At 28.7% G+C, this 12,006-nt stretch overlaps 1 long non-coding RNA gene across 1 annotated transcript in view; it reads left to right on the top strand.

The window, feature by feature from the left end:
* The first annotated feature begins 1,128 nt into the window (after nt 1-1,128).
* LOC136795663 (uncharacterized) overlaps nt 1,129-12,006 on the top strand; it is an 88,454-nt gene continuing 77,576 nt past the window's right edge. Inside the window, exon 1 of the long non-coding RNA XR_010843294.1 lies at nt 1,129-1,165. This is a non-coding gene — a long non-coding RNA (uncharacterized lncRNA). The remainder of the gene's footprint in view (nt 1,166-12,006) is intronic.

The raw sequence follows: 12,006 nt of genomic DNA, 5'->3' as shown, positions 1-12,006 counted from the left end.
CATGAAATCATGAAAGTCGTTCACTAAATAAAAAAAAAAAAATCTATTTATCCCACCCAGATGCTCACATCTAACATGGACCAAGCATGACCAGCCTCACCGACACTCGAAGCCTAATCTTTTTCTGCGTCTCGATTCATGAAGAACTCCGGCCATTCTTTTCTATGGTAGATCATTCTCAGCCATTCGGCTAACTTCATTGAATCATCTCAATCTACTGATCCCTAACTGAAGCTCGCCTGGTTGCTTAAATAAATTTTCGAGATCCAGGTTTTACAGATAGAGACATCCGAAAGTTGACAAACTTTCACAACTCCAAAGATTTTACACAGAATCTTCCTTTCGTAGACAATCAAGTTCTGCTAACCAGTAGTGCACATTGTCTTGGGATATGAGAAAAGCGAGACCAACAAATGCTTAGAAGATCTATAGATATTGTAGAAGATCTATTCCAGAGGATAAATAAGTCTTAATATTTATATAAATAAATATTTATTGAGTTTTATAGCTAAAAGGGTGAGGTTTTAGGTGTACGTGGATGGATTCCGAAATGATCTTTTTTTGGTAGTTGGGAACAGTATTATCAACGTCAAAGGATTATTAAGGATAAAGGTATGTTCTAGGAAGATTTGTTATGGGAAGTTATGGAGAATTTATATTAAAAAATAAGAGTTTTGAGAACACAAGTCTATACATATGAGTTCGTAATAATAATCTGTTTCTACACTCTTTAAGTAGAGTAAATTCTTTACAACGCGATTAATTTGTTAGCTTCCAATAGTAATTTCTTTGCTTCTTTCTTTGAGGATTTATCTAATTATTTATCTCTTTTGGTTAATTAAATATATTTTCATTATTATGAAATATATATATATATATTAAAGGATTGCAAGTTTTAAAAGAGATTTTAACATAACATTGATTCCCCATAAGAGGCTCTTGTGAACGAAACTCGCAGCTGTTATAGCTTTACGGGAGAGTCCTGGCCCCAAGCTAGCCTTCCAAAGATCCACTCCAGCACAGCACCTAGCCTAAAGCTCAGCTTGAAGCTAGCCTAAGAAGGCTGGACTCTGAGCGGCGGTTGCTGCGGAGCGATCGATATGCCCTGCGCCGCCCCCAGTAGTGGCCCAGGCAGCCAGTGTCTCCGTCCAATTGCAAACATGAGGTAGTGCTCTCTCTCCTGCATCACAATAGAGCAATTCATATAGAGGCATGTCGTGTAGTATAGGGTTCCACGCACACTTCTTAGATCACTCCTAGTAGATTTTTATAATTATATTAATTTTTTTAATTATTTTTTAGTTATTGTTTTTGTGTTTATTACTATTTGTATATCTACTGTATTTATTTATTATTTTTTTTAATTTTACCTATCTGATGAAAATAAATTGCATAACATCCTACAACAAACAAAACCGATAAATAAAAATTTTGTAAGTAATACTAAACCACTTCTCAATGCATGGATTTTATATTTAACTCATGATAACAATAAATGAAGGAATATTTCTTGGAAACGTTCTAGGCCCCGATACATCTCTGCTTTGACGTCATTAAAAGAGAATATATAAAATTTAGCTCAACTATGTCCATGTTTAATAGAAAGGAATTGAATTTAAATAAAAACCTACAAATAATAAAGTATTCTTGACATTTACCGGAAACTGAAGTAAAGATTTAAATCACAGTTAACGAATCATAATTCTATTTTGTCTTAATTCAGAACAAAACTCTAAATTTTATCAAAACATCTACTAATTAAACAAAACGAATATAGGTACGTCTTTGAGATAACAATAAATCCCTGGATCAACCTAAGTTTTATTTTCAGCGTAAGCATTTTTATTGCTATAATATAGATAAAGAGAAACGGCTTAAACATTGAACAATATATGTAGATATTTAATCTTATCTTACTTTCCTTTCCTTTTTTTTTATTTTGATCTAGTGAATTCCATTTTAATATTTCATTCCACAAAAGATTTTTCTTATCGTGCATTGATCAATATTAAAAAATAAAGCATTATTTCCGTTATCAATAGGTGAAAGGAACAATATCTGGTATCATTATCATTATTAACATCGATAGTAGTGTTTATTAATGATTGTTTGCAAAGATCAGCTGATAAGGAAACGTTAGGCGGTTTGAAAAATAAATCTGTGTTGACAGGGCGGGAGGCATGCGCCTATCGCTGCCCCATTGACACAAATATTACACACTTCCAATAATTCCCCAGAATAGTAATATAAAAGAAGTTACTATTAAAATGATTTCACAAGAAAATGGTCCAAAAATAGACATTCCTATCTTCTATTTATTTTGAGGTAAGGCCACGTAACCCAGTGGCTTCGCTGCTCTCTCAAACCTTTCTCTGTTCCATTGTTTATTTAAAGAATCATCCCACTTCACTGGCCCATAGAATCCTACATTAAATATTTACAATGGCGTACACCTAAACCGATGAGTTTGTTGTTAGTGTTTCGCTGAGATAGTATTTTCCTAAGGATTTTCGGGAGATAAGATGTTTTATTTAGTTCTCAAGTTACAACTTGGGAGATAGGTTATAAATATCACTTTTATTTATTTTATATTTTTCTAACACTCACAACTAACACATTAACAGTATAAACTGATCATCTGTAAGAAACATGAATATTATTTTTTTCGTTTTTTACATTTATTTATAAATATTTTACTACAATTATTTTGTAATATGCATGTATTTTAGATTTGAAGAAAATAAAATGTTTTAAAAAAAATAAGTAGTTGCAATTATGCTCCCAAAGCTCTTGTGCTGTAGTGTAGTGTAGTTGGGAAGTAAGTTAGGACTTCAGTATTAGTTGAGAATTCCGTAGTAGATTAGATTAGAAAGTTTTAGATGGATTTAAACTATAGCAAAGCTTTTGATTTTTTCCCCCTTCAGTTTAGAGAAAAAAATTATGTTAAACATTATGTTTGGAATTTTAAAATTATTATTAACTATATTGTAGTTATGTCTTGTTAGAATAACAAACATAAAATAGGTTTTCTCATTACTTCTATAAATAAAACTCAAATTTCTACACCTATATAACATGAATAGTCACTCTTATTATTGTTCGAATCATTAAAAAACATTTATTTTAGTAGTAGAAAAACTTTTTAATAGTTAAAGGATAGGATGTCTATTAAATTGATTGTTTAAGTTAGTTATGAAACAAAAAAATCAATCAATAGACCATTACTACATTGAATTTTTATGCAAGTGATCTCTAAGATATAACAGTGATATAAATATAAAATAAATCGAAAAATAATTAAAAATATATAGTAATAATAACTTCAGATAGTTAATGAATAATATCTATATGATATTATGATCTAATGGAAATACTTATCCGTTGTTAGACAATATTTAACTATTAATCGTTATGACAAATCATATTACTGATACATTTTTTTAAAAAAATCTCTGATTTGTTTAATTTTTTTTTAATATAAATAAAAAAGTAAGCAAGGTACTAAGCACGCACATGACATAGTGGAAATTTCCTATAGGATACTCGTAAAAAAAATATATATATTATATTCATTTAATGAAATAGGATCATGTTTCTAATATAAATACCTTTTTGGCTTAGCCAACACTAGGAAAATTGTGACTAATTTTCCAACCACTTGTTGCGAATCCTATATACCTCAAGGATTATTGTTCATTTATTTAGTGTATGAATAGAATTATTATGGATTCTATTTGAAGAAGAGAAAGAGAAAAAAAAGAAATTTTTAATATTAATGAAGCGCGTGGTAGTTTATTGTTGCCAAAAATTTGGGACTCACTGTAAAATAATTACGTAGTTCAAACGTATATAGTTGTATATATACTATATATCGAATATATAGTTGAATTATTAATAATTTATAATTATCATGTTTTGAATTAGAAAGGAATATTATACACTATATATATCCTCTTTTACTCTACCATGCTATTGATTTTTTACCTATTTCTGTTGTCTATCTATTTTTAAAAATTACATTTATCTTGTTTTTTAATATTTATTGAAAAGTTCTAAGCTGTTAACCTATAACAAATGTTATAACAGCAGTAGGTAGATTGAAAAACAATATTAGAAATAACAAATATTTCTCTCCATTTCAACATTTCAACATGAAAAATAAAGACAAAAAAAAAAAAAAAATAGAGAAAATAATTATTGTAATAATATTTAAAAATCCCAGACTGTTTCTGGAATTTACCTCCTCAACAATTTTAATTAAAATAACCTTTTAATTCAGATGATCATTTCAATTACAGTTAGCTTTCACTATAACAAAGTAGTTGGGTCGTTTAATAACTTTTCGAATAAATCATGTCATTGATCTAAAGATAGAGTAACGTATTAACACATTTTGAAATCTTTTTTGAGTTTGTTGTATTTTAACATTGTTTTATATTCTCTCTGCAATGTCAGAAAGGTGTTACTGAACGTCACGCTCAAGGTCAACATAACTTAACAAGGATTAAAAAATTGTTCTGATTCAGCAGGAACATTTCTTTCAAGGTGTTTGTTTTATTTCATTCAAATTTCATAGCTAATTATGATATAGAAGAGACTGGATGATCATTTTCATAGCGGCGTTTCGAATCTTTGTGGACAGTGTACCATTTTGAATCATACATAACATAAATAAGCCTATAATTGACATTAAATGTCATAAACGAAAAAATGGAGACAATAATAGTTCGAAAACAAGAAGAAATTTTAGTACTATAATCCAATCTTCATTAGTTTTTAAGATTAAATATACAGTAATCACATCCTAAATAGTTTTAAATATTGCTGATTCTATAATTTCCTCCTTACCGGGAATTAATTGTATTCTTATTCTTTTTACGATTGAAAACTAAGCCGATATTTATTTTATTTATTATACCTAAATAATATCAGTAAACAAGCTATCACAAATAAACTTATCAGGGGTTACCATGATCCCTAGTATATAAAAAATGATCCCTCATATCATCTAAAAACATCATTGATCCTTTATAGAATTTTCAATTATAGTATTTATACGTCCTGAGTATTTTGGAAAAACAAAGGAAGAAATGAACGAGACTAGTATCGATTTCCTTGGAATACAAGGAGTGTGTAGCCTGTGCCTAAACTTCTATCTTTAATAGTTCTAGTATAAGAGCCCAAGAGGATGAAAAAGGTTATTTCACCCCAATTTTTGATTACTTTTATGAAAACTATGTATAATTACTAGTCAAAATTGATGAGTTTGCCAAGTATACGTAGGGGGAATAAAAAATGGCGGCTGTTTCAAAATGTTAAAAATAATTAATTTTTCATTCGGACCTATAAATCATTAAAACTACCAACAATAGAAAATCTAAGAGAACATCATTTAAAGTATAGTAAATTTTCTAAAATTGGAGCCCTAATAGAGCTACGTTCAATAGTTCTCGAGATAGCTTTTTAAAAAGATTAAGAACCTTTAAAATTAAAATATTTAGACAATACTATTTTATAATTAACTTAATCCATTCCCAAATTAAAATTTGTCATATTTGATTATAATTTGCGTAATTTAACAATTTTTGTTTTCAATAAATTTTATTTTTCATCTTAGCAGGAACTAATATTCTATTAAAAATATTAATAAATCCAAAAAAAAAAAAGGAATTAAAAAACAACCACTCTTTAGAGACGGGCTAAAGAGCATAATGAACATTAGGAAACAGCCCTTAAATCCTGAAAAGAACGAGGGGATTGCAAAGGTAAATGACTTACTCCACTAATTAGGGATCTTAGGATTATGCTTGGGAGAAAAATATTTCAATACCGACCTACAAGAAAAGCTAGTTCAAAAGGGGAAAAATGCATTTCTGTTTTCATTTAATAATGAAATATTTTCGCTTTAATCTTTATAACGAAAAAATCGTTATTATAAATGTGTGAAATATAATCCAACTATATTTAAAAGAATATAAAAGATTTTAAACTCATAAATGAAATTAATTTCTCAGAATGTGGTAACGATTAAGAATATTTTTCTCACCAATCATTATTTAAAATTAGTTGTAAATATAAAATGGTATATATGATGAACAATGAGTGAAAAAATTATATAAATATTTGCTAAAGTTTTATGGTAAATGAGTAAACAAATATGTATGTGTATATATATATATATATATATATATATCCATTAAACGTGCTCTTTCCTACAATTATTCTCAGTATAATGACGAAGGGTGCACTCAAAGATAAGAGTTTTACATACAGCTTAAACACAATTCATACAGCTTCTGAAAAAGGAAACTCTGCCTAAAATATGATAACGCACTTTTTGGAACGAAGCGATTCATCAACTTGAACACGCTTGTCATCATATCTGAATGATGGGGATCTCACAGAACAGAAAGATGAAGTGTTCGGTGACGTAGCAACGAACGTATTTAATTGATATATTAGGAGTTTTAAATCAAAGTTGATATATCCACTTTTGAAAATTTATTATTTAGAAATTATTTCGAGAACATATTGTGTAGATTAATTAAATTTTTATAGAAAATTTTGAATTTCAACACCTATGGGACTGAGGAAAATTTGAATTTTAATTAAACTGAATATGTTTTTGGGTGTATAATTTTAACTTGTCAAATCACTTTATTTTTCAAAAGCATATTAAATAATTTTTGATAGAAAACTCCTCACATGAATAAAACGGACCCGTGTATGTTTGTGTTAATCTTTAATGGATACAAAATTGATGTGTGTATTGTAAATTTTGTATCAACTCAACCAATCCACAACCCTTCCACTTCCATTCCTCATTCTGGTGAGGTAGAAAAGACCGACCAGAGAAAGAGTTGGAAAAGAGACTGACGAAATTGACTGGAGATGTCAAAGCATAGAAGCGGCCTTTTTTAACTTGAATGGAAAGTATGTAGTGCAGTCGGATGTCACACAAAGCAGTACAAATCCGGTTTCTACAACAATTTTGAAACTTATCACTCTTATTTTTATGAGCTACCGAATCTTAAATAAATATTTTAAGAAAACCATAAAAACTTCTTGAGCAGCTGTTACTGAAATTCTTAGGGATTTTCGAACTTTCTAGCCGAAAACCTTTGCTGTTGCAGTACAGAATAAGCAAGAAAAAGAAATTGAAACAAAGACGTTCGTATTATCATATTAATTAATTACTTAAAAACTAAAATTCATGAGAAAAAAAAATATATTCATATCATCCGTTGAACTAATCAAACAACTTTCAGTCTGATGTAAAATAACTGATATGTAATTTCGAGAAGTTTATGATGAAATTATTCCATTTTTTTTTTTTTTTTTGGCGGGGGTCAATTTACAAAATCATATTAAACAATCCCCTCTGCGTGAGGAGAAGTAGTTTTGAATTAGAACTTTTGAAGGAGAATCTTCAACGTTACTAAGACAAATGTAATGTTTTTTTAACGATGTAGTGCTTTTTGCTATTTTAAGAGAAAGGGCATTTGAATACATAGAAATCAAGAGATTAATTATAATTATATAAAAACTATTAGAAATGTTATTATATTTTATTAAAATTAAAAACAGGTGAGTTATCCATAGCAGTGTAGCAAGAGGTGAGACATCAGTGGTACACAATGAAATTTAAATTTAAAGAGATTAGTGATTATAAACAGACAATGATAACAGATAAGTAAAACACCAAACCTAAAATAAACATGACAATATCTGGATTTGTTTTTGTTACTGCAGGGTATTACTCAGTTGTTCATTTTTTTCAGTCGGTAAAATAACTGAGGACGAATGTATAGTAGACGATCTTGAACTGTTTACTCTTTTTTTTACCGTCCAGTAACACCTACACTGAGTGCATTTAGGTCTAGACGAACCATGTCGAGAAAGAAAGAGTACTAAAGTGAAATATAAGGTAAACATTTTATAAGATCATACAGCACACATATGAATATATTTTAAAACAGATCATGAAAAGTTGCAGGCACATATAATGTTTTTATAAATGTGTACGTGCGTCCATGTTAAATAAAATATAAACTACTAAAATTAATTAAAAATATTTGAAACAATGTATTTACATGAAACCCATATATGGTTACTGACTTTGCCAACCATAGTTAGAGAAAATTAAAAAGGGCGAATGTTTCAAAACGTTACGAAAAATTAATTTTTCATTCGGAGCTGCATATCCTTAAAACTACCAACAATACTAAAAAACTATATAGAACATTTAACATTTAAAGTAGAGTAAATTATCTAAACCGTGATATCTAATAGAGCTCATTACATTCAATAGTTTTCGAGATTCAGTTTTTCAAAAAACAACATTATTTTTCAAATGACGAAAAATCAATACTATCAATAATCAATCATCTAATTATAATATTATTATTACCTGGCAGTATTTTTTACAAGTATTTGTCGTTTTTTTTCTCGAGGCTTTTCTAACTTATTTTTAATCATCAGAAAAACAAGTGGATGATTATTTTTTTGTTTTCTAAACTTCTCCACAAGGTATCATAAACTACGTATCTGCATGTATACATGCAGATAAAAATCATATTGTTAAAAGTTAAAATGTTTTATGAAACAATTACATAATGAAGGAAACGGTTTAACAGGACCTCATTACGTTAAGTTCTGTGACCGCAAATGATTCCCAAACCGCAATGCTTGACGTTGTCATCTGCTAAATGAGACGCTGTGCTGCAACGTCGATATTTCCTTTCTTAGTAAATACCTGTATTATCTTCCACCAAACCTCAAAATGATTCACCGAGACTTCATTGCAACAAATCCAAATAAAAAAAATTTTTGTTTCAATAAGCTTTGATCGTATTTTAATACATACACCTTTATCTGTCATTCTTGCCTTAAAATACATTCTCCTCTCCTCTGAATCAGCGAGAAAACCTGAACGAAACGGTAACAGGAAATGTATATATCTACATAATCAAACTTGAAATGAATCTATTGTTTAGTAACACTTTCTACTTAAAACTGGTAATTAAAGGAAATGATCTGTGAAATTGTCAATTGCTCTCAGTTTTTACGAGTTCTGGTTTTACTGCCTCTTACGCTGAGGGTAAACACCAGTCCATTAATTTTAATCTGTAAGTTATGGCCTATTCCAGATGTTGATCTTCTAACTTTATATTGCAATGGATAATATGTGCTAAAGCTAACTTCTATTAAATTTTAGAGTAAAGTAAATATAATAGCATATCTTGTTGTATGGTACATATCGCTAACACATACATTGGTATGTACATAATATGTACTGCTGGTACACACTACATCGTTGGATGACAAAAATATAGTGTTTAGAGGTTAGAAAACTTTATTTGTAGTTTTAATTTTCTTTTTCTGTTTTATATTGAAGTTGAAGCTACTTTTTTATCTCTAAAATTTTCAAGATACGTAAAATAGTTTATTTTCACTCCATTGAGGACATATGCATCTCCATAGCGGGAATGTCATGATTCACTTCTCGGGGCCGCTATGAAATAAATATTGACTAACCCAGGTGGGATCGAACACAAAGCCTTTCGAATGGAATTCGCCCCAACATGCTCAGGTATTAGGCCCTCTGGATGGAAAATTATTATCAACCTCAAATGCTCCGAGGTACGACAACCTCACATACTAAAATAAATCGGAGAATTTGAGCAAAACAGATAAAGTTTCCATTTTCTTTATTAAAATATTTTAAGTAATTTTCTCATTCAAACTATAATTACATATGTTTATCGAATAATAATAAAAAAACACTCTACAATTGACAACTAATAAAAAATATTCCTTATATATCAATGAAAAAATAATATTTTACTTGAACGTTTCAGGCTTAAATTTTACAACAAAGTTATAGCGCAGTGATTTTCATTTATTACTTTCAATAATGAACTTTTTACGTTTTATGTTAAGTAAGTAAAATCATAAAATCGACAAGAAAAACACAATCTATTATAATACATCAATATCAAATTATTAAGGTTGAGGTAAAAGACGTGCAATGTTACCTACAGGGTTTACGATGAAGGATTCAATCTTTTAAAATTTACATCCAAGAGATTCAATCGCTTGCATTGTTTCCTTGGTTAGCTTTTTTATCTCCTTTTTTTGTTGTATCTATAAAACCACGATTTCGAGGTTTATCAGATAAATCATAGAAATGATCTGGTGATTCTCAACAAAAGAAGAAAATAAAGTATGATGAAATATTAAACTCAAGGAAAACGCAAGTAATTGAAGTTGATTACTTGGTTAAAAATGTCTAAACAGGTTTATCACTTGTTACATAATATTGGACAAAAGAAAAATATAATATTTCTAAAAGTAATTAATACAAAGGAAAATCTAATTTAGTGGTCTGTATAATAAATAATTATAGATTTTATAATTTTTTGAAGTTGATATTAAAAAAAATACAACCATACTTTTCCTATTTACAGATAATAAACATATAACCGAATTAATTAAATATATCTATATGTATAAGTGAATATTGTGGTGGCAAGATTATTATTATTAAATCAACGTCTTCAGCGGTACTAGTCGACGTCAGCAAAGAGAATCTTTGAAATGGGTTTGCCACTGTCGAAATTATTATCAACATTTATATTTCCCTAGTATATTTCTTTTAAATCTATTTTTATTTATAATTCATTTAATGTTTCATTATTTTACATTTGTTTTAGTGGAAAAACCCATTTGAAACCTTTCGCCATATGATCAATTAATGATAATTAACAATGACAAACTAGGTGTTTTTTTTTCGTTGTAAAAACAAAACTGAATATTTCTGTTAATAATAATTATGAATGTTTTGTTATATATGTCAAGTATAAATATATTGTTGTGTTGACAAATAAAGAACGTAACTAAAGAGTCATCTTTATCGTTACAACAGGAACACGCAGTAAAATATAATTTTTTTATTATTATTGGCCAGTAAGGAATCAATTTTTATGATATAAAGATAGGAGGAAATACATTTGAGCAACTAGAGCGGGTTAAATATCTAGAATCTATGAGAACTAAGAAAAACGAAATTGACGAAAAAATAGTGGGAAGGTAAAAGACGGGCAATATTTGTCCTTTTTTAATTTTGAAATTGTATATTATGTACCTTCTTTCTTTTGAGAAACTTTAGGGGAGGAACATTACCTTAAGGTTTTTGAAAATAAAGTATTTGTGATAGCGATTGGTGGTATCTGCTTCGAACCTTCGGGTTCGGTAAGTCTTTATTATTATAGTTAATGTTCGTTGTTTGCGTTAAGTAACATGTGGTGATTCAAGACATGTTGTGTACCAAAAGCATACAATTTTTTTGTCAATAAAGTATAGTGTTTTCCGTGATTAGCAAATCAAGAAAAATTGCTAATAATATGGACTGAGTTATTTGATGCAAAAAGATAATTAAAACCTTTAATTATAAGAAATAATATAAGACAGATAAAACTCTCTGAAAAATCCGTCTCGAAAATTCTGCTTTCGAGCGTATAAATACGGTTGAGAGCGTAATAAAAAATAAATGATTGAAGGAATAATAGTTTATTGCTTATACAGATAAAATATATTTAGAAATAATAAAAAGATCTTTCTGACACAATACCATTCCTTTCAGAGCTTCTAAAGTAATACGTAAAGAGAAATAAGTACACTTAGTCTACCTCAGAGCTTTTGCAAAATAAAGATCGTTGCAGCGATATAGTTTAATTTAAATATTAGATCGAAATAAAATGTTTTCATTGCACTTTTCACTTCTATCATAAGCAGTAAGCTCATAAAGATATGTCTATAATTGTTTACGACAACTGAAAAGGAGTTATGTGAGAGATCTCGCGATGAAAGGTAAACAAACAAAAAATTATAAAGATGTAAAACTGAGTATTGCCCTTTCTTATATAAGTAGTATGATAATTGCTGATAGTAACTTATTATTACAGGTGTGAATTAAAACCTGAAATTGAAAAATTAATAAAATAA

The sequence above is a fragment of the Halyomorpha halys genome, unplaced genomic scaffold (genome assembly GCF_000696795.3).
Source record: "Halyomorpha halys isolate HHAL.00 unplaced genomic scaffold, Hhal_1.1 Scaffold1007.1, whole genome shotgun sequence".
NCBI lineage: Eukaryota > Metazoa > Arthropoda > Insecta > Hemiptera > Pentatomidae > Halyomorpha > Halyomorpha halys.
The sequence above is the reverse complement of the archived record's forward strand: the minus strand, read 5'-3'. Positions and strand labels throughout refer to the sequence as shown.